General features: G+C 45.6%; 1 protein-coding gene across 1 annotated transcript in view; it reads right to left on the reverse strand.

Moving 5' to 3' along the window:
- PRKCE (protein kinase C epsilon) overlaps window positions 1-24,231 on the reverse strand; it is a 509,705-nt gene that overhangs the window by 131,766 nt on the left and 353,708 nt on the right. The window lies entirely within an intron of this gene.

Below are 24,231 nucleotides of genomic sequence, written 5' to 3' on the forward strand. Positions count from 1 at the left end.
CGGGCTTTCAGCTCCGCTTCAATTCTGATGTTTCTACAGAAGTACCAAATAAGCCCTCAAGTGTGGTCTCGTGACCTGAGGTGTGGGCACGGCCGCTGGTGGGCGGGGACCTGGAAGGGCTGGCTGATGGAGGCTGTGAGCACTCTCTGCTCGTGAGCCCTGAGATCAGGGGTCAACCTGGATTTCCCCATCTCTGAACGTGGAAGTTGGATAGAAGACCTCTGACGTCACTCTTTTTATGTACATTAACTGAGGGTACTTCTCTGCCTGGCACTGGGCTCCTCCAGGGTAAGCAGAAATGGACAAGTCATAGTCCTGGCTGTCAAGGAACAGCCTGGAGGGATCCTCTCCAGCCATAAAATCTGAGGATCTATCTAAAAAGGACCCTTCTAGGCTGCCTCAGGGAGTCTGAACTCCTCGGTCAGCTCTCCCAGCTCCTTGGAGTCAAGACCCAGGCTATTCTCCATCTGCCGATTCATCTGTGAGCACCAGCCTCTTCCAGCCTCCCTGCTGGGGCTCAGGCTATTTCCTGGCCCCACCCAACATTCCTAATGAAGCAGCAGCTCATCCAAAGGACCAGTCTCCCTACCTCCTCCAAGGTATCTGCACTTCCTCTTTTTCCAAACTCCTCCATCATTTACTGCCTGGCCCATCCCATTTAACACATCATTACTTATTGGCATATGTGTCTCTACTCATCTTGTACGTTTCAGCCTTGTTTCTCGGATACGGCTTATACTTTTTGACTTCCCACAGCAAGTAACGCGAAACCATGCATGTAAGAGAATTCAGAGCTTGTCTACAAGTTCCATCGAGGTTGCCTCTTTGCCAAGAAGGGGTTCTAAATTAGACCGCCTTGTCTCGAGTCCACTCCTCTCAAAGGTGAGCTGTGTCACTTTGGGAAAGTTACGTAATTTTTTCCAAGCCTCGGGTTCTTCATATATGAAAAGGAAATGGTAATAGCACCTTCTTCATAGAACTGTGTGAGGATTAGATGATCAGTGCCTGACAACAGTGAAAGCTCAGTATCAGCTGCCCTTATGACTGTGCTAGATGGTCTCCAAAGATGGCCCATCAGTCCCCGCTTTCCCTGATGAGCATATGCTCCTCCCATCAAAAGGTAGAGTCTGCTTCCCTCCGCTTGAGGCTGGGCTGCCCTTGTGGCTTGCTTTGGCCAACGGAATGCACAGAAGTGATGCTAACTATGCCAGTTCTGGGTCTAACTTTTAAGAGGTCTGGCCGCTTCTGCTTTTGTGCTCTTGGGGGCAGCCAACCACCATGCTGGAAAGCAGCTTGGGCTCAGCCAGCCACCAAAGGATAAGACCTCATGTGGAGAGCACCAAATATGTGGGTGAAGGCACCTGGCACCTTCCCGCCCAGCCCCGCCCAGCCCCGCCCCGCCCAGCCACCAAGTGAATGCAGCCAAGCAAGGGACGCGAGCTGATGACACATGGAGCAAAAAAACCACCCAGCCCAGTTTCCTGAGTTCCTGGTCCACAGAACAAGGAGACATAATTTATTGTTGTTTTAAGCCACTAAGTTTTGAGGTGGTTTGTTGCATAGCCATAGATAACTGAATCAATCAATATGACTATTGTAATTCTTATGATTAGGTAGACTGAAATCAATCAGTAAGTTCACACTGAGGGGCTACTAAGTGCAAACAAGTATTTTTTATCCATTATGATCCTAAGAGGCAAAGCAGAGGAAAAAGAAAGTGTGACTACTATCTAACTCCTTGCCTCAAGGTTTTTATAGTCTAGTGTGATGGGAAATACCATCACAGACATAATTACCATATAAAGAAGCAGAGGGGACATAGTACTGTAGAGTAACAGTCTTAGGGAGATAAAAGGAAGAAGAAATTAGACTTGTTTAGAAGGAAGTTGGGGGGGGGTGTCGCAGATCACGCAGCTATTTGTAAAGAAAGAGACTTGAAGACCAATAAGAGAAGAAATATATTTTTTAAAGAGACAGAGCTTTAAAAACGACTCCAAGAGCTCTGGTCCTCTCACGCAACCTTCCTCAGTATGGGGCAGCAGGATAATCTTAGCTGGGGGTCACAGGGCCTGTACAAGAGACTCAATTCCACCCCATATCTCTGTGAGAATTTCAAGACCACCCCCACGTGTTTTCTTACCCATTAAAGGAGGTGACAGTCCCCTAAGTCCCACCTCAGGATCACGGAGAATTGAGCGCTTTGAAATTTGGAACACATTTTACAAGTAACCTCAAGGTACAAATACTGAGGTTCTGAACTCTCAAACACCACAGTCTATGGTGACCCCAGATACCCTCTATTTCTGAGCAAAATATCCAAAAGCCCAGAGTGCTATCTGTCATTACCAGCATGGTCTGGGCTAAGTCCTCACCTGCTGATGGTGGGCTGGGCCACTGCTCAAACTTGGTGCCTGTTCCAGGTTCATCAACACCAGATTTCAAGGAGCCTTGGCCAAACGCCCGCTGAGCCTATTACTTTCTCGAAACCGAGACATAGGTTTTCAGGCTGGTGAACTATCAAGCTCGAGGCTGCCTGCACACTGGTAGCCCCTCATCAGAAATGCCCTCTTTCCCCTCTGAGCCATCAGTGCAAACCCTGCAATCCCCACCCGCCGCCCAGCGGGCCCTGACTCTCCAGCCCTCTTGGTACCCCAACAATGTCCCAGCACCTGATTCTGGCAAATCCTGTGCTTCCCACTCCATTCCTAATATACTCTTCTTAAGGATAAGGCTCATAGCGTAAGAATCTCTTGCAAATCCCAGCAGGCCTAGGACACTGCCTAGGGCAGCCACCTGGTGATTAATTTTAAAGCCAGCTCTCTCCAAAAGTAGGTAACGATGCCACTATCAGGCAGTGTTTCTCAAAGTGCCGTCAGCACCCACCTTGCGTTAAAAAATGCTGATCAGGGTCCTACTGAATCTGAAGCTCCAGGGGCGGGACCTACCATCTGCCATTTAACCAGCTCCTTGGGAGATGCAATGCAGACTAGTACTGAGAACCCTGCCGTAAGGGTGATGCACTCATCTACTCAGACAGCAAGATCCATGTCTGACGGCGATCGTAACACAGAACGGGGAGTTCTGCTGTGGAGACCAAGAAGATCTCCCGCTTGGGGGGGACTTCCCAAATTCCTGCCTAGTGAAAGAGATGGGGAGCAATGGCTCCCTGACCCCTCTCTTGTCCCCAAATGCCCACGTGGTGATGTGCTGTCATTCCTGTTGCTGAAAATGATCTAAGTCCATAACTAATGTTTGGTTCACCTTTTCTCCTCTCTAATCCTCCCAGAAACGGCTGATCTTTGTAAATACACGTTGACCTCTCGCCATCGCATCATGAGTGGCCATCCGATCCGTGCTTCTACACCCTTCATGCTGTCTGCACACAAGAATGGACCTTTCTCTTCCAGCTGGATGGCTTCAGTTCTATAAAAGAAACCGTGACCTTTAGCAGCAGCAATGATGATAAATGCTTCATTTTCCATACTTTCCTGTTTCCAGTACACGACGAATTCTTGGCAAAGAGTTCCTTTCTCACTGATGAAAACACTGGCAGACCGCAGATGTGGAAGCCTGAACTGGGAAACCTGAAATTTCATTAATATCCCGAAAAGCACACACCTCAGAAGAGAAACTTTACCCATGACTAATGAGAGTAATGAGGAGACTACGGAGAGGATTAAGACGCTTCAGCCCTTTCTCTCAGCCTCCTGATTAGGAGCTTCTAGGGTTACAGGGCTTTTCCTAAATCACCCCTTGCTTAGCCAGCCTGCCTCCAAGCATCAAGGCCTATCACTGCCTGAGTATTTTTCAGCCCGAGCCCATAAAATCTCCCAAGTCATCCTGGAACTTTCTGGGATAACTAGGGTGTAAGGCAAATACACAGTATTTGAACCTTTCACAAATCCTACTGCTGGCCGCAAGCAGAGAGGAAGGTTCCGGAAGGCTGGGGGTGAGGAGGCAGCCTGACTACAAGGACGGCAAATCCTGCCGACACACTCACGCCCACTTTAAAAGACGGCTGGTAGCTTCCTCAGCAGAAGCCAGGGGCGGGGGTTCCTTCCACAGGCGAAGGCTGCCCTCTCTCCCGCCACCCCACGATGAAGGCTGCCAGCAGGAGGAGTGCTGGAGCAGCGGGGAAAGCCCTCAGATCCAGTCCCGGCTCTTCATGAATCACAGGCCCCGAGCAAGTCCTTTCACTGATCCGTGCCTGTTTCCTCATCTATCACAGGAAAATACGCTAGCACCCTGTCTGTCTCATGGGTTCTGTGAAGATAAAGTGAGGCCATGACGTACAAAGGACTCCGGAAAGCAATTTAAAAGTTGCGTGCGTGCTACCTGCCGGGTACTCTGCTAAAGGCCTTGCAAGCTATCACTGAATCCTCAGGGCAGCCCCTCTGAGGGCAGCGCTGCTACTGTCATCCGTCAGCATCCAAAGGGGATTGGCTCCAGGGCCCCCGTGGACACCAAAATCTGTGGATGCTCAAGTCCCTTATATAAAATGGTGAAGTATTTGCACATGAGCTACACACAACCTCCTGCATACTTTTAATCATCTCTAGATTACTTATGATACCTAATACAATGTAAGTGCTATGGAAATAGTTGCTGGCGTAGCAAATTCAAGTTTTGCTTTTTGGAACTTTTTCCCGAGTGTTTTCCATCCGTGGTTGCCTGAATCCATGGACGTGGAACCCAAGGATGCAGAGGACCAAGTGTACTTCCACTTTGTGGAGGAGGAAACCAAGGTTCATGAGCAGTCTTAATACGTGCTGTAAGTTTTCTAAAAACCAGACAAAATAATAGGTCTCTGAAAACTAAACACCTGTTCAAAGTGAGATTCCCTGTCTCTAAGGGGCTGACAGACGAGTGTGTCTAAGGTGAGAAGCAGTTAAAAAAAAAATAAAAAAAGAGGTTTGGATTCTCTCCCATGCTAATTCCAATCAATTAGTAGGAGCTGTGAGGATCATTGTGGCTAGAACAGAATAGAATCCTATTCAGGATTCTACAGCCATATGCTGAAAGAGGGAGAATGATGGATTAGCTGCAAGATGGTCACTGTTAAATCAGCTGATTTTAATTCCCCAAACGATTCCTGCTGGGTATAATCACACTAGCTCTCATCGTGTCACAGGATGCTATTACTGAACACTTACTCTCCATAAGTAAAAGTGGGCTTCTCCTACACATACCTACACATGCACGCATGCACGCACGCACGCACGCACGCACGCACGCACACACACGGGAAGGGCACAGACAGGTAGAAAAGTCTGTGTCGGCCTTTGGATGTTTCTAGTTGGCTTGGGGAGATCAGTCGTTGGTGCATACAAATCTAACAGGCAGTGATGCTGTATATTCTGGGTGCCGAGGGAGAAGAGTCATCAATAAACACTAAAGGGGTTCGAACGAACTGACGGATTCACAGAAGGGGTGGGACGTGAGAGCAGCAGCGGGAGACGCGGATAATCAGAGAGGCGGGGCTGCGTCATCCTAGGCAAGGGGAACAAGCAGGAAGGCAGGGATCTGCCCGGCAGTATCCAGAAAGGGGGCAGTGAAACTGAAGAGGGCAGGCAGAGATCCAACAAATGACATTTTATTTTACAGGCCGTGGGTGCTGTCCAAAGTCTCAGAAGAGGGTGGCAAAAGTGGGCAAGCTCTATTGCTGTATTTGTAAAACTCCTTCGAGGAGCGGTTCATTTCAAATAAAAATCAAACAGTTATCCCACTATAATCTGTTGCTCCTGTTACTATCCAAAATAGTATTTAAGGGAAGGCCGTTTAAATATTTATCCTTACACACCTAGGGCTGGCTACATCACTCACAAGAAAGCTGTATAAAACTAGGAGGCCCTACAGCAGTGGTTGCCAACCTTTTGGGCACCAGGGACCGGTTTCGTGGAAGACAATTTTTCCACAGACCCATGGGGTGGGGAAGGGTTCAGGCGGTAATGGGAGCGATGCGGGGGATGGTTCAAGAGGTAACGCAAGCGATAGGGAGCGATGGGGAGCGGCAGATGAAGCTTTGTTTACTCTCCCGCCGCTCACCTCCTGCTGTGCGGCCTAGTTCCTAAGGGTCCAGTCCGTGGACCGGGGGTTGGGGACCCCAGCCCCACAGGTAATGAATGCTAGGGCAAGTGCAAGATACATACCCCAGAGAAGTTCCCACCAAGCGTAAAAGGAAACACAGAATGAAAACTACTACTCTCAGGGTAAAGAAACATACTTATTCTATGGATGACAAAGATGGCAAAGATCCTAGGGTTTGCGGGGCGGGGGCGGGTCAGGAAGACAGGGACTGTCCCACATCATGCGGGACCAGGAGAAACAAGTGGTGGATTGAAGGGGGAAAAGGGCAAATTCATTTAAGGGGTTAATTCCTTTTTGCTGGGACATAGTTACAGTTTGCTATAGGAAAGCATTGCTATAGCGGCAACTCTAGGAGACATTCATTCCGGCAATCCTAAAGGCAGCAGCTTTATATCTTCTACATCCCTCAATCACCTCTGAAAGGTGCAATCGCTTTTCAGAAGTAACACTGATGGAAGAGGACGGATAGCACTTCAGAACCTTCGGGGTGGGCGCATGGTTGGAAAAGCCCACAGGCGATTTGGCTAATTGCATCTTCTGCCCTTCTAGTCACCCCCACTGCCAAGTACCACCGCTCTGGGTTGACATGAAAAGCCAAAGTCAGGCAACCAGAAAGGCCCTCCAGAAAGTCCTAGTGTGGATTTAAAGGATGCGGACATTGGACAAGGTGATTTATGGCTGGGGCACTGGTGTTTTCTCAGCAAGTCTGCTGTGTTTCTGACTGCATCCTCATCTGGAAGGTTCCGCAGTGCTGTATTCTCAGTGCAGGGGGATGCCTAGAATTTTGTCCGTGTTCTTAGACAATGGAGACAGAGATAATCATACATGTTCCACCCCCAGGATTCAAGGACCACAGAGAGCTGTCAGCTCTGTCACCCCACTCAGCCACCTAGCAGTTTTGAAAGCGAGGACTTTTCACCACTCCCTGATGGGAGGTAGCTTAACTTTCTAACGGGTTTAGAGAGTCTTTTGGCCATGCTTTCTGGGTGTACTTCCTTCCTTACATCACAGGGAGGGCGTTGAGAAGAAAGCGTTTACTCAAACATGCAGCTTGGGAAGGGGGCTGTTACTCACAGAGCCTTCTGTTACACGGACCCCAGCAAATCCCCCTAAACCTCATTTCCTCCACTTATATTTTTAAAAAAGAGAGCGAGCGAGCTGGAGGGGTTTGATATTTTCTTACAGTTTCCTTTTTCCTGACTCTCTCTGTACAGGATGATGTAGTTGTTTACTTTAAGGCTCAGGAGTCAGCCAGCATTGTACGAAAAGCTTTCCCACCAAAAAAAACCCCATAGTAAGACAAACTCCTTTCCATGATGTCGAAGCAATTAGTAACACATGAACAGGCTTGCTCATGTTCTCACTCCGGGATCTGCTCTTTCCTCCCGCTGCAGGGGCCACTCACCCTGGGATTGGGGGAAAGGGAAGACTTTCCATTTCACGGGGAGGTGAAGGGGGGTTGGTGTGTGGGGCTGTTGTGTATGAAGGAGTGGGGCAGGGGACGAACAAAGGAGATCTTCCTTGGTCCCACCTCCAACGCTTCGTTTCGTGAAATGAAATTCCAAACCTCGGTAGGTTTATCCATAAAATGGGGGGATAATAAAACTGTAAGAGATGTGGTAAGTCAATCACACCTGCAAAGTGGGTAGCATGTCATGTGAGGCGGCACGGAATAGGGAACACTAGGACAACCGAGTGGACACTGCCTGGGTTCAGATCCCAGTTCTACCACTTATTAGCTGTGTGACTTTGACAAGGCGTTCTACCTCCCTGTGCCTCAGGATACGCCGACCTTGTAAGGCCCTTGAAAGGATTATATCATCAATATATGTCAAGAGCTTTGAAAACGGTCCATTGTAAATGCTGTAAAAATGTCAGCTGCCATTATTTTGGGCTTATAGAAAACATTCTATAAATGTTCGCTGCTGGTGATGGCAGCAAGGAAAGCTATTTTCAACTGGTGGTATGGGGGAGGAGGGAGGGAGGCACAGGAAGGGGTATGTCCCCCACAGAGGCTATGTCAGGATCTGGAGAGAACATGTATGCAGATAGCTTAAAAGCGGTTAATTTATAATTTTGTAGATGGAAAATGAAAAGATGTCTATGGTTTTCATAATAAAAGTCACCAAAAAAGTGTTTGATGACATCTTCTTGGCTATACGACAGGATTTTAAAATGTTGAGAAACACTGAAGTAGTGGAGACTAGGAAAGATTTCTTCCCTAATCAGAGCTGCGTGCTGAAAGGGTGAGGCTGAGCGGGGTTACTCCTTAAGAATTCGCAACCTGTGAACGGGAGGGCCCAGGCTGGGCTGAAGATGGGCCAGCGCCTCTGTGGATAACCCCTAAACTTCAGCTCCCTCTTGGCCTTGGTCTTGGCAAGGAGATGGGTCCTATGCTTTATCCTTCCAGCTAAACAGGCCATGGGACCAGTGGCCACACTTCCTGTCCTTGAGACAGACCTCACTGCCAAAGACAACAGGAAAATCAAGACTTTAGAGGCAAAATAATGATATGCAGACATTGTCCTCAAGCTCAGTTTTTACTACAGTGAGAATTTTGGGGGTTTTTTTTGATGCGATATCATCACTTAAAATGCTAATGTCTATGGTAGTTTGGATACTTTCATGATCTTGTTCTCCTCTCCCCCTTTTCATTACATAATATACCTGCAGAAGAATATGTAAGATATATATTTTAAAGAATAATCAAAACGAACTTCCTTTTAGCCATATGCATCTTGACAAAAAAGAGATGGTTGCTGGTCCTCAAAAGCTTCTTTAACCCTCTCTGATTGCATCCTCTCCCCCACTCCCCGCCCAGAGGCAGGGGTAACCACCAAGGTAATCACTGCCTTGTTTTTCTTTACAGTTTCATCACCTACATGTTTATCTGTAAACAATATATTGTTTAGTGTTTCCTGTTTGGGGATCTACGTAAACGCAGTTACGCTGCACTGCTCTTTCTTGGACTGACTTGCACTTTTGGTCTGTGTTTCCTCCTTTTTAATCACCAGCTCTTCTGGATGAGGTCTCAGTTCTTAAGGGTCTCACTCTTTCTCTTTTAAAAGTGCCCTTAAAAAACATCCCTGAAACGTTCTCCCTAAAATATCATGACACAACAACTGAACTGGGTCATTCTTTTCCCTTGGATGTGAACTGTCTGCCACATTTTGGTAAGCTGTGGCCAGTTCCTCAACTTTTGGATTAAAATGTTATTTCCTTACATCAAAGTGACGTTTTTGGTAGATTTAAAGATCGAAGAAGTGCATTCAAACCTTCCAAATGATAACCATCTTCCAAAAGGAGACATTTTTCCCCCAAGCACCATATTCCTAATATTTTTTGCAGTCTTCTATGTTTCTTTCCAGTTTTGTCCAACAGCTCACACTCACTATTCTTGTCCTTCCTTACCTATCAAATCTAAATGTCCCTTTTTATGGAATTGGGATTTTAAATTTCACATCCCTACCATAACCTTTGAACAACTTGTATAGGTTTTCACAAAGCCCTCTAACTTTGTATTTTTCCCTCCCACAAAAATACCTATTTGGATCAAGTGGAATTTTTACTCTCATAGTCCTGCAAACTGTTAGTACCATTTCCTACAGAGGAGGAAGGAGCATCTGAATGTCTGCATTTTGTGCTGAACTCAGTGTCTTCAAGATCCAGGAATTAACAAGTAGCTCAAAGAGCTAAACAGAATCTGCCTTTCAGGAGATGTAGATGCATGGTTTTTGAGCTGGAAGCAGCCATCTATCATTTTAAGTTTTTGGAAGGACCCGGTTTGTTCCTGCCTGTGGCATCCGCAAGACACTGACTTCCTGTGTTTACCCAGTGCCTAGGACACTGGGCTCTCTTCAGTTCCCATGGTAATGGGCTGATTCCCCCTCCCTCACCCATAGGCTGCTGTGGTTTAAAGCTGCAGAGATCAGCACTGGGTGGGCAGCTGGATGGGAGGATGTGAACTACATAAACATGCAAGGCTGTCTCAGTCAGGGTTTGTCACACAATGTCGCACAGTGACGGGACCACACTGTGCCAATCCCATAGATTCTAATGGGCTCTCACCACTGTGCTCCCCTAGGATAGATGGGACCCAGGGTTCTTCCTCCTGTCACAGAGTTCTTCATATATGAGAGGAGAGTGTCCCCCCCACCTGCAGGAGTATGCTTACTCCTCCAGCCCACTCACAGCGCTTCTTCCTCTAACTTTCTAAGCTAATTTCCACGCCACTCGTTTTTACACAGAATCATATTTCATTTTCTGGCTCAACTGTGCTAGTCTTACCTCCCTAGACAAACTAGAAATTCTTGGGATAAAGGCTGTGTCTTTTTCCATCCCTGCCATACCTGGTACGAAGCTGAAGACATACCAGGTTCTGGGAAAATATTGGTTGTCGACTTTACTAAACCAGAGCACTTCCCCCCTGACAGATGGGATGTGCTCCCTGTGTCCTCCTCTCCCTGTACTGCTCCTCTCCTGCTGCTGTTTTTAGCACTTCAGGTTCCAGTTACTCTGCCTAATACAGCTACCCCTCAGCCACCCCACCTGGCAATCCAAATGGGTCTTGCCACCCCGAAGTGGTGAATTCTTTTATGAACATTTTATAAAAGGAGTTGGCTTTTGCAAGGTGAACCATCACACCTACATTTATAATTATTATTTTCGAAAGCCAGATTTTATTTTCAAGTTTTCTTCTAGTGGACCTACTTGTACTTCTTTGTTACATTCCCTTTCAATTTATATACATCAAGAAATACTTCCCACATTTCTAATCAACTCCCCGCAAGGAACAAAACTCTGCGTGAATTAGACTATGGAAGTATTTCAACATGGATGGCAGCGTGTTTCATTTGGTTGCATTTGTGTGGTTTTAGTGTTAACACTGGTGCATCTAGAAAACGTTCATAAATTAGGGCTTGATAATGGAGGCTGAATTTTAGTTATTAGCTGAAAACAAAACTGGCATGGGTTGGATAAATGGTGGAAGAAACATCGAGAACAAAGACATCAGCTGCTCCAACCACTCCCATCCTCAGACCCTTACTGGACTGCGCCTTTTGGAGGATGAGGTAAGGCCACAATCCCCATCACCACCCATGTCATTCACTATCAGTCGGTCAGGTCCAAACCAAGCTGCAGAGCCAGGAGGCTTCAGCTCTAAGAGGCAGGGCCAGGTAATGAGCTTAGTTCCCTAGCAACCTGCACACAAGTGTTCCAGACAAAATGGATTACACACTGCTGCTGAATTCCAAGTGAATATCCTATTGACCCAACAAAGGAGTTAATTTGTACCTCTTACCACACTACAGGGGTCAACTAAGAGAATTCTTTTTGTCTGTGATCCCTCCTGGCATTCTCCCTGGAATGTCATGGTAAAATAAAATGCTCTGATGGGGTCAAAAGTGGATGGTTCAACTTCCCATTGCCTCTGGAAAAAAAAAAAAGTCTTCATAACAGGAAGAAGAGCGTCTGTTTTTCCTTCTATTGCTTTCCTAATACAATCTGGATTGCCTAAAATGATATCCACAAAGGGTTATTCCAGGGACCCTGGGTAACAAGCAGAAGTATCTGGTCACCCCACTATAAATTAACCAACTGCCATTGTATTACTTTATTTACACCTTGGTCTCTTGAGATTTTGATTTGTGTTCGTTAATCCTCAGGAGACTAATCTCCCCTGGGCACTCAGACAAAATGAAGTTTCTGGAAGCCAACTACCTGGGTTTGAATCCAGGATCTGCCACTTCCAGCTGTGTGACCTCTCTTTGGGATAACAGTCCTACCTAGAAGGTTGATGTGAAGATTAAATGAGTTAATACATGTAAAATGCTTGACATTAAACCTGGCATTTAACACGTACTGCATACATTTTTGTTCTGGTTGTTATTATTGAGCCAAGGATGACCCTGAAATGGGAGGTAATGAGTAGTAGCCCACCTGGATGACCCATGTCTCTCTCATTTCTTGGCTTAGGACAGCAGCCTCCAAAGACAAACCACCAAGGGGGCAGTTCTAAGATGTTCTTTACTGGAACCAGAAACCTTTTCTTCTCACGCTGGGGAGTCAGTCCTAAATATGATCAACCCCCCTCCCGCCCCCCCGCCCACCGCCAGTGACAAGAAGGAGACAAAGCATCCAGCAAGAATTCACCGGAATCTTGTGGATGAAAATAAATCATCCAGAGGAACCGTGCAGAAGCCAATGTCATGGTGACCCACTTGTACGGGCCCCCGCTCAATCTATGGGTCAGGCAGTCAGAAGGACAAGCTGCCTGACTCCTAGGGACACAAAATCAAAGCCATGTTCTTCACGTTAACTAGTCACACTTCTAAATTCACTAGATTTTATAATTAAGATTTAAGAATCCATTTTATAATTAAGAAACAAAAACGATCTAATAAGGCATTCATCCTCCGGTTGGGCACAGATTTCTTCCAGGAGAAGAGATGGCTCTTGGTAATCTTTTGTTTGACGCCCTCCTGATATACTTGTGAGATGACGAGACAGGTTAAGGGGTTGGGCCATAGCTGTAGTTAAGGACATCTGGGCTCGGGTTAGGGGTTAGGTGATATATATTTTCTCTTTATGAAGCTAGTGTACCTGGGGCTTCAAATTTACCAACAATGGTTTCTCAATTTTGTTTCATGAATGTTTGGCCAGCTGGTCGGAAAAGGTCATCCCTATAGGCTAACAGACACATGGCAAAGCTCTCAGTCCGGCTTGGGGGCGGGGGTGGAGTATTTATATAAAGCATATACTGAAACTGCTAACTGGATAAGACAGAAGCTAAAATTTATTGTGCCTGCTGTGTGCTAGAGGCTGTGCTGTGCTTTAGTAAGACAACTACAATACCTCCCGGTAGGCCTCCTGATGCATGACCATCAGTCATTCAAAGTGTGTTTGAATTTGGAACCGTAATGTAGAATGACAGTCTCGTGAACATAAAGGCATTGCTCGGGGTGGGATCATTCTCCGAATTGAGCTTTGAAAAATGAACACTAAACAGGAGCCCTTTTCGTGTGATTTTATCACTGTTCTTTCCTCACTCACGCATCGGCAACAAGTCAGTCTGTAATGGTCCCATGTAGAGTCCCAATGCTGCATTTTCACAGATACTTAGAATCAGATTTAGGAATCTTATAGATCATGTCGTCTAACTCCCCTCTCTGTGTCCTCCCTCATCTTTTATTATGAGTGAGGAAATCAATGCACAGGGAAATGTCTCAGCCAAGCATCCGTGGCAGAAGCCAGAGCTAGAACCAGAGTTTCCTGCCTCACGGTGCCCTCTTTCCCGGATCCCGTGCTCCTTACCAATGAAGAGGGCACATATGAACACAAGTAGGCAAATGGGACACACCTGCCCCTTGGCAAAATCTTCAAAGCCGAAGAACCAAGGGCCAGCAGAGTTATCTGAAGTATCTGAGACCATTGGAAGAAAACGTTCAGGTTATGTGAGGTAAGCCCATTGCTTAAGCTGACTAATCTCAATAGACTGGGTAGAAGCTTTTCTACAAAACGCCCCACGTAGAAAACAACACCAGTCCACTATCAAATTCAGCTAGGATCTAAAAATAGACACGATAAAAAACAAGGTAAATCCTGAAATCGAACAGATGGCACTGGGGGGAGATGGGAGGTCTGAGGTTAACCAATGAGGAAACTGGCTTTGTTCCGTGAACAGGTTAGATAACTTGGACCTCTGGTTTTAGATTTCAAGCTGGAACTTTTAATTTAAATTCGATCATTATGTGCCCATTGACTGTGGGCAAATGACACCGTGGAAGTGTGCAGGTCACTTAACCCAACTGGCCGCAACCTAAGTTCTTGTTTCTAATCAGTTCAGGGTTGTACGATTGATACTTTGCGGAGTATTAAATGCAGGGCTCCACTTCCTTCTCGGGCAGGCCCGCCTTCCCAGATGCAGAGGGGAAACAGAACGGCCTATGGCCGTTCTTCCTTCAGAAGTTCTTCCCCACAACCTCCAGACTTGCGGGCCACCGAAATACCCTCCACACAGACAGCTCGGCTTTTTATTTTCCTCTTTAATCCAAACCACACAGAGCTGCCACGCTATGCTTCCTAAGTCATCACTTCCTGTAACACCTTCAAGGAATCTGTTACTTCCAGGATAAGTCCAAACTCCTTCTTGTCTGAAATTTTAAGAACTCCACGGCTTAGCCAGACTCTCCTTACAAAGTGGTCTTTCTCATGCCTTCCCAATGTAAGCCTGCTTTTCTGGTACAACATGTCATCACTCCCCCTAAATTTGGGGGTCAAGCTCCTCCCTCCCTCAGACTTGTTGTGCCCTGCTCCTCCCCCTCTCCTCCAGTGACATCATCCCCCCAAACTCCCCCACCCAGCGCACCTTCCTCATTCACAGTGGTCCTTCTCTCCCATAGGAGGCGAGGGTGGGGATGGTTGATCTGAATCCCACCACTCAACTATCTGTGTGACCCTGGCCAAGTTGTAAAGCCTCCCCTAGTCTCAGCTTCTTCCTCTGCCCAGAGAAAGGACAATACCTATACACCATGGGATTCGGGAAAGATGAAAGAAATTGGTCCTTGCACCAGGCTTGCCGCTTAACAGGTGCTCAATAAGTCTTTCCTTCCTCTTTATCACATACCACCTTTATTCTAAGTTACTGTTTTATGTATGCTCTATCATCTGCTCTTGCACATACGAGTCCCAGTTCTATCTCCCAGCGGCACCTAATAAGGTTCTGGTACAGAGCAGATTCTCATGATCAACTTGCTTGTCATCAGAGTAATGTTATAACCCAGCTACATTCTCTCCACCTTACTCTCTCTATGGTGGAAAACCTTTCTCAGAGAGCCAAAGTGGTTTCTATTAATGAGCCAACCGAACTAGAGACAGCACTCACAGAGAATAGGAGAAATGTTAAGTTTTGAATCTGCTTCCAAAATTCTATCTCTACCCAAGTCTCAGGAATGTGCCCATTTTAATAACAGAAGAACATTTATAATGTAAACCTTCAAGAAATGACATCCTGCGTATATATATCCGATTATACATAGGTAGGTTAAAACCATCAAGACTTACTCCAAACTGTCAGCGGAAGTTGCAGTGGCTTTAAACTTTTTTCCCCAAAGTAAAATCCTTTCTTCAAATGACATCTTACTTGGAATACTAACACGAGAAGCGGCTGAAGGTGGGACTGCTCTGGGTGGCTAGAAAGAGGAGTGTGGAAGTCCTCTCTTCATAGCACACACACAGGGTCTGTTTGTCCAGATGTGTGTGTGTGTGTGTACACAGACACAGCAATTCCTGAGGCACCGCCACCAAACCTAATTCAGAAACTACAGCTTAGCGGAATAAGCAAATCATTTAGGAGGACAGGTAAATATACTCCACACTGCTGAAAAAACATCTACTAAACAAACATATATACATGTATAGGATGTCAAAGGAATTGAAATCTTGTTCTACAAGATGCCAATGTCAGAGTATTTACAAGCTGTACTCAAGTTTATGTTACAGAAAGAGAGAAACAAAAACAAAAAGAGGCCATTCTGCCGCACAGAGGCAAATGGTATCTTTGCGCAACACCGGGCAGTGCTTTCTGGTTCACTTACTGCTAACATCAGCTCCATGGGAAGCCAAACATTTACTGGAGACCCGCAACCCCCAAACTCAGGATTTCTCTACAGGAGGCCCTTGGATACTGTGAACCTTAGAAATCATTTGGTTAAAGAATACTTAGTGACAACAGAAATAGCTATGAGATATCTGGTGAAACAGTTGAAAGTATGATATCAATTTTTAAAATATATATGTATAAACAGATACATATTTTTAAACTGGAAATATACACATCAAAATGTTAGTAGTAGTCATTAGAATAATTCTTTTTGTCCTTTTCTGAATTTTCCAAATTTTCTACAATTAACAAATATTCTTTGTGATAAAAAAATATATTATTATTATCTTTTAAAGGCCAAGGCCAACAGTTTCTGAAGGAGAACAAAGCAATGAGTTCACCATTAAATTGCTGTCAGGTAACATGGCGTCCCATGATGCCCACGGCACGGTACACTGGGTACATAGCAGATGGTCAATAAACAGTGGCTGAATGGACAGGTGTGAGGGCCTCGTCCTGCTCCAGCCCATTTTGGATATAATCCCTATGCCCATGCCCCCTTTCTCCTCTCTCCTCTCTTGCACTTTCAGAAAACAGAAAAGCTTCGAGAAACAGGGTGAAAGATCTTGCTACTCTCACCAGCTTAAGGGGCATTAATTTTTTTTAAATTCCAATCTCACTGAATCCAGGTAAAACAGAGCTGTCACTCAGAACCTTTCTCATGTGTGTGACAGCAAATGGGGACTGGGGAGACGGGGGCTGGGGGTAGGAATATGTGAAGTAGAGAACTTGGGCAAGAGGGAGGTGTTGGACACAGAATAGCATCCTGTGAACAGCAAAGGTCTTCAGCACACCTTGCTTCCAACCTGGGTTCCACTACAGACAAGCTGTTAAGACCTCTCTGGGCCCCGGTTTTCTCATCCACAGAAGGGAGTGACCTTGTCTCACAGAGACATCTTTAGGAACGTGTGGGAAGGCTGATCTAAATGAAATGAAGGCATTTGTAAAAGTAACTGTCCTATTCAAATGCAAGGTTTCCTTGGAGGCAAAGAAGTTGCCTGGGGCAGCAGCACCTTAGATTAAGAGCCGCCCCCCCCCCCCACCTCTCTGCCCCAGGGGGCACGTGAGCAGTAATCACTCTGTAACTTTTCCTTTCATCATGCAGAATGCATCCTATTAGGCTTCTAGACCTGGCCCTCCACCTCTGTGAAGCCTTGCTTTCTTATGAAAACCATGATCTCCTCTCTCCAACTGGGTTGGGCACCCCTGGTAGGTCTGCACACAGACACGCCCCTCCCCACCACATACACACTCTTTTTCTCTCTCTCCCTACCACCCGCACCCCGCCCCCCAATCCCCACCAGCCCTCCACTGACCTCAGCCCATCCTCCTCAAGTGAACAGTGATTATAACCACCACTTTGACAGAGGTCCTATTCTAAAAGTCTTGTAAAGCCTCGCGGTGATTTGCACGCTGCAGGCCCTTGCTGAAGATGTCTTCTTGGCTGATTAAAAGCAGTGGCTCTGTTGACCGGCTTGCTCTAGGGCAGGATGGTCTTTGGCAGTAAGGAGATAGAGTCTGCTGGAGTCTCATCACGTTGACAATGGCTTCTGCCAACGGTAAGCCTGTACCCTCTACCATAGATCTCATTTCACTGAAATCTGTTAGAAACTACGGAGGCTATCTCTTTTACTAGCAAGCATATCGATTCCCAGGTGGCTGCCTGACCCATATACCATCTCACGGTGTTGAACGTCTCAGTCTATGCTCCTGAGGCACTCGTCAAATCCAATGAAAGCCCCTCCAACCCCTCAGACACCAGGCTGCCTCAGATGGTGTGCTCTAGTACAAAAGAGACCCATACTTCATTCTCAGCTTTTTTAGATTTAATCTGACACAGTCACCTCTTTTAAAAAAAACAAAACAAACTACCAGCGCCCTAATTTTTACTCTGTTTTTGGCTTTCGTGTTTGCTGCTCTTCAGAACTGACAGTCACAAGAATGTCCAAGTTCCTTGAAACCTCAGTTTTCCCCCTGCATAGTCAACACTCTTTTCCCAGCAGTTTTCACCCCCTGCTCACACAGCTTATTAAAACTCATTTGAAAAATGTCTCCGGTTGCTTTTTAAGGATTTTTCCATCCTGCATTTCCCCCAGGGCAGTGAGGGAGGTTGGCCAAGGGAGATTCTCTAGTTCACCCTCTGTTTCCTTCTTAGCGACTCACACTGACCAAGCCCTCCAGGAGCTGTCTTCCCAGGCCTGGCAGGAAATGCCAAAGAGTGGGGGATGAGGACAATTAGGTAGAGACTCATATTTTTAAAGAGGAAAAATCACGGATGAATTTATTGAAGTCAGGTTTAGTTGGAAGGGATGATTTCACAATGGGGATCACATGCAGCGGCTCAAAATGCCTGAGAATTTTATTTCTTATAACTAGAAAAACAAAAGCAAAAACAAACGTACCACTCAGTGGCTCTCCCATCCCCAGCCTTCCGTGGATGAGTGGGAAGCCAGAAGAGGCAATTCCTGAAATCACGCCTCCCCCTAAGCCCTGATGTTGAGCAGCCCATAACTTTTAGAGCCCAAAGAAGCAGCCTCCCTGTATTATCTCCCCTCTCTACCACTCAACATCTGATCTTGCAGACGCAGGAAGCTCCCTCTTTATTTTCCAAATACCCTCCCCTTTCTTCTTCTCCTTCCCTGTGGTTGTTTAGCCGTTGACATTTCCTTGGAAGAAGCAGGACACAGACTGAGCTGGGAGTTCCAGTGTTGGAAAAATAACAATGAAAATGAGAGTTGGAGATGAGTTCTAGGCTTCATCAGCATCTCTTTGCCTTTATCCTTTTCCAAATGCTGCCCGCGCTTCAAGGTCCAAGTTAGGTGCCACCTCTTCCAGGAAGCCTTCCCAACTGCCTTCTGCAGAGCTTCAAATGAATCACCTACAGGGCTCCACTAGAAGAGTTACAATGCTGTAGAATATCACTCATTGCATGTCTGTCTCCCCACTAAACAGCAATCTCCATGCGTTCAGAATGTTCTGGGCTTTGTAGCCCCAGAACCTAGCAGTGTCTAGCATATAACAGATGCCCAATAAATACTTGTATATTCATTGAATTAATTACAGGCCATACCTTTTTTTAACCAAGAAAAAATTATTTTGTGTATGAAAATATTAAATGTGCTGTTAACATTATCCATTAAAAAATCAGTTTAAAATATGAAAGTTTTAGTTTCTCATCCATATCAACAGATAGTACAATGTCTATAATTCTTTATGGCTATGTCAGTCTTGATGAGCATAATGCCTTTATAAAATAAGAATTATGCCCAGGGCTTTTTTTTGTTGTAAGAGGGAGGGCCTGAGAGAAATGAGACTACATCTCCGCTGGAGTGGGAGGTCCTTTCGCCCCCCCTTTTCATACCATATGTTTACTATTTAGTCAAATATAGTTTTGTAGATTTCTCCCGTTGTTTCAGGTGATTCCAGCATTCCAAAGAGCACACAGCATAGTGGGAACTCAAGTCAAACATACTGGTGTGAATCTGATTGAAATTGAAGTTACTGGCTTAATTTGGGGGGCTTTCTGCCTTTTCTCACAAGCTCTGGAGCCATTTCATTTGCTTTTTTTCCTTCTAAATCCCATGGAGAACGATCAGAGTGCAGAAGCCAAGGGCAGGTGGGCTTGGCACAGAAAAGGCCACATCCTTCTTTAACTGTAACTCGGTCATTCAGTGGGCTGTGGTGACCAGACCTAACTCATGACCTGACGTCACGATTGGCGCCAGTAGGCTTACACAATCATTGCCATTGGTCACCATACCAGACGTGGGACCTCACACACTTCCAAGTCCTGTCAGGCAATCTGCGTAGCGCGTGCCCTGAAGCCATGTGCGATCCCTCAGGAACTTCTCAAAGGAATGCTTTCGTAGGGGCTGTTTCTTCTACATACCAAACAATAAAGGCCCATCTAAAAATAATCAAACCCGACTTAACATTATTGCTGCTCTCTGTGTCATAATCAAACAAGAATGAAAGAAATCTTAATAGGATTGCAAGCAGGTCTTGTGTTCCTTAATCATGTATTAGAGTCTTAGTCAAAACCAGGCTAACGGTGGCTAAGAAACACTGCCCTTTTCAGGAAAAGTGAAACTAAAGCTGGACTGAACGATGGCCACTGAACTCGGCTCCCATTCCCACCCAAGTCCTGTCCCAGTCCTCCCCACTCTGCAGAGCCTAGACTGAGCTCTTTTCCCACCTCCAGACTAAAGCTCATCCCCGCCTCTGAGTCCTCCCAGCTCGAACACCTCCACCCAGAACATACCGTCTCAAAGCTGTTTGTTATGGAAGTTAGTATAACTCCCCACCCCCATCCCTTATTTATTTTACATCAAAATTCGACTAGTAGTTTCTTTTCTTTTTTTTTTTTTTAACATCTTTATTGGAGTATAATTACTTTACAATGGTGTTAGTTTCTGCTGTATAACAAAGTGAATCAGCTATACATATACATACATCCCCATATCTCCTCCCTCTTGCATCTCCCTCCCACCCTCCCTATCCCACCCCTCTAGGTGGTCACAAAGCACCGAGCTGATCTCCCTGTGTTATGCGGCTGCTTCCCACTAGCTATCAGTTTTACATTTGGTAGTGTATATATGTCCATGCCACTCTCTCACTTCGTCCCAGCTTACCCTTCTCCCTCCCCGTGTCCTCAAGTCCATTCTCTATGTCTGCATCTTTTTTCATGTCCTGCCCCTAGGTTTTTCAGAACCACTTTTTTTTTTTTAGACTCCATATATATGTGTTAGCATATGGTATTTGTTTTTCTCTTTCTGACTTACTTCACTCTGTATGACAGACTCTAGGTCCATCCACCTCACTATAAATACTTTTGTTTCTTTTTATGACTGAGTAATATTCCATTGTATATATGTGCCACATCTTCTTTATCCATTCATCTGTCGATGGACACTTAGGTTGCTTCCATGTCCTGGCTATTGTCAATAGAGCTGCAGTGAACACTGTGGTATATGACACTTTTGGAACTACGGTTTTCTCAAGGTATATGCCCAGTAGTGGGATTGCGGGGTCATATGGTAGTTCTATTTCTGGTTTCTTAAGGAACCTCCATACTGTTCTCCATAGTGGCTGTATCAATTTACATTCCCACCAACACTGCAAAAAGGTTCTCTTTTCTCCACACCTTCTCCAGCATTTATTGTTCGTAGATTTTTGATGATGGCCATTCTGACTGGTGTGAGATGATACACATTGTAATTTTGATTTGCATTTCTCTACTGACTAGTGATGTTGAGCATCCTTTCATGTGTGTGTTGGCCATCTGTATATCTTCTTTGGAGAAATGTCTAGTTAGGTCTTCTGCCCATTTTTGGATTGGGTTGTTTTTGATATTGAGCTGCATGAGCTGCTTGTAAATTTTGGAGATTAATCCTTTGTCAGTTGTTTCATTTGCAAATATTTTTCTCCCATTCTGAGGGTTGTCTTTTAGCCTTGTTTATGTTTTCCTTTGCTGTGAAAAAACTTTTAAGCCCCATCCCTTATTGAGTATACTCCTCCACTTGAGAATCGCCTTCCTTTTTGCTGATAACTCCATACCCAGCACCTACCTCAGAGTCAGGTGAACAACAGCTCCTTTTTAAAAACATGATGACTGGTTGCCATAGGAAAAGCCACATTTTCTGACGGTTAAGCTGGGGGGTTATGATTCCTCATAAGATTCCTTTCTAGTAAGCAGAGGTCCTTCGGCGAGGTTAAAATATGATTTGCTTTAGAAAAATTAGATGAGCATACATCTGTCACGTAAAGTGAGATGTGCCATGTTCTACTGAGCAACGGTAGTCTGGGACTTGCTCCTGTAACTGTCGCTACCTGACACTGGCCTGAGAAAAGAGTTAGCAAATCTCTGAACTTCAGAGGAGAGTCCCCTCTCTCCCCAACCTCACCCTCTACCACCCAGACACCGATCTCCATGTCAGTTTGGTCACTGTTCTGCCGTAAAGGAAACTCATGGTGTCGTACGATGCCACCTCGTGCTCCAAGAGCAGCCATACAGTGAAGACACTCAGCCAATGCTAACCGCACAGAAGAGAACACTGCTGACACTGAAGACATCGTTCCTGCTCCCTCACTCATTCACCAAGAGGGCAGGGAAGCAGAGCCTCCGCTCTGGCTCTCTAGGTCCACCACGTACAGGGGGTTCACAGGGTCCCTACAACTGGAATGGACCCCTCCTGGGATGTCAGACCTCTTGGCAACACGTCCAAAGAAAGCAAGCTCGTGTGGATGCCTGCCTAGGAAACCAGCTCAGAGGGTGAAAGAGATGGCACAGCTGCTAGACGCAGGGGAAGAGGGGAGTCTCCCCACAGAGGGGATACAACGTGATGTCAGAGCAAGTCCCCACTGGACTGGGAGTTGCAGCGATGAGACGGTAAGTTCAACCTGGCCAATACCAAGTATCTGTGGGCAAAAGACTTCTCTGAAATCTGATTTTCTCACTGGTGCAAAAAGAAGATTAGAAGAGAGAATTTAAAAAAAATCTTCCAACCCTCCAATTCTGAGAGTGACAACCTACCGGTTGTGAGGCCCTCTGACAGGTACCATGGCAGATAAAGAGATATAGGACACATTTCTCATTAATCCAGGATCACGCTCATGTGGAGAAAAGAGGAAAGTTGACGTCGTGACTGACCCTCTATCGTCACACTGGATTCTGCGCGTGTACACACACACACACACACACGCACGCACGGACCCACAAATATCAGGCAATACACACTAGCTATCCTTGTTCTGGATGCATGTTATGTCCTATACTTGTTCAGAAAAGGGATTTCCAGATTTTTCAGGAGATATTTCATATTCTCCAGCGATTTCAGAGGGTTAGGAAAAATTTCATTTGATCAGTGTTTGGAATGGGTAGTGACAGTGAGGTAAAGCTTGGGATCACATCATTGGGAAACAGTAGATTAAGTAAAGGTAATATATATTTTTCTATTGCAGTTCTCCTCAGCAACTCTGACAAGCAAATGTATGTTGAGACACTCTAAGAGAGGTCAAGACTGCAGTGTCCCAAACTATGGGCCACAGAGTCTTTCATTCTTTTTTTTTTAACATCTGTATTGGAGTATAATTGCTTTACAATGTTGTGTTAGTTTCTGCTGTATAACAAAGTGAATCAGCTATACGTATACATATATCTCCATATCCTCTCCCTCTTGCATCTCCCTCCCTCCCACCCTCCCTATCCCACCCCTCTAGGTGGACACAAAGCACAGAGCTGATCTCCCTGTGCGATGCAGCTGCTTCCCACTAGCTATCTATTTTTCATTTGGTAGTGTATATATGTCCATGCTACTCTCTCACTTCGTGCCTTTTATTCTGAAAAGTTTCTCAAGTGAGGAAGGTTCAGAGAAATACCCTTTGGGAAACAGTGTACCAAAGAGACTGTAAATTCCCTGAGGTCGGGGACTGGGCCTTGCTTACCACGACCTCTCCAGCACCTGGCACGACACTGGGCACATGGAAAGGATTCAGTAAAATATAATAAAATAAAAATTGGCCAAATGACCAAATGCTGAATTCCAAGTGGAAAGACTGGCATTCGCAACGACACGGTGGTGAGAGTATGCCAAGGAGCAAGGAATCATCTGTCCAAGGTGGCACCCGTCACTGTCTGGGCTCCAGATGGATACGGGTAAGCGTTTCAGGTGAGGCTGCCTTTGCCTCCTCAAGGAGCTAAGGGCTACAAATCCTTAAGGCATCCTGAAAGACTTTCACTCATTTTATTCCCCGAAATGGGGTAATAAAAGAGCTTCATGACGAATGTTGGCATTTCTCTTCTTTACTAAGAATAAGTAACAAATGAGTTAAGGATACTCATCGGTCAGACTCCATAATGTATTTACAGATTATTTTCATTTCTTTACTGCCACCTTCTGGTCCCCAGGCACCTACTTGGTAGTTTTAAAATGCTACCTTATATTTGTGGTTCACGATGGCAACCGTTTTTTTTTTGGCATGCCACATCTCTTGCGGGATGGGATCTTAGGTCCCAGACCAGAGATCGAACCCCAGGCCGGCAGTGAAAGCGTCGAAGTCTAACCACTGGACTGCCGGGGAATTCCCCACGATGGCATTTTAAGCACTTGTTCACATCCTTTACCTCATATGACATTACACAGGTTAGATGTGGTTCGGGTGGCCTTTACTCTTTTTTCATTTGATCCGAAGGCCATAAAGAACTTAAGGGATTTGCCTAGTGACAGAAAGGTAGGAGCTGAGAAAGGACTAACCACGCCTGTTGTTTTCTCCAAGGAGCAAACACCGGGGTTAGTCATTCGGCTTTGTCCAGCTACATTTGCAAAGACTTCTATCGCCCTCTCATCCCTTCACAAGCACAACCTTGAATGGAAAATCCCTTGCCCTTAAAAAAGAGAATACTGTTCAAATATACCTTGATCTTTTCAAGGGTAAAATCCATTCCACTTTACAAGGTCTTTGAGAAAAGAATATACGGGATCTAT

The sequence above is a fragment of the Phocoena phocoena genome, chromosome 14, assembly GCF_963924675.1.
Source record: "Phocoena phocoena chromosome 14, mPhoPho1.1, whole genome shotgun sequence".
Taxonomy (NCBI): domain Eukaryota; kingdom Metazoa; phylum Chordata; class Mammalia; order Artiodactyla; family Phocoenidae; genus Phocoena; species Phocoena phocoena.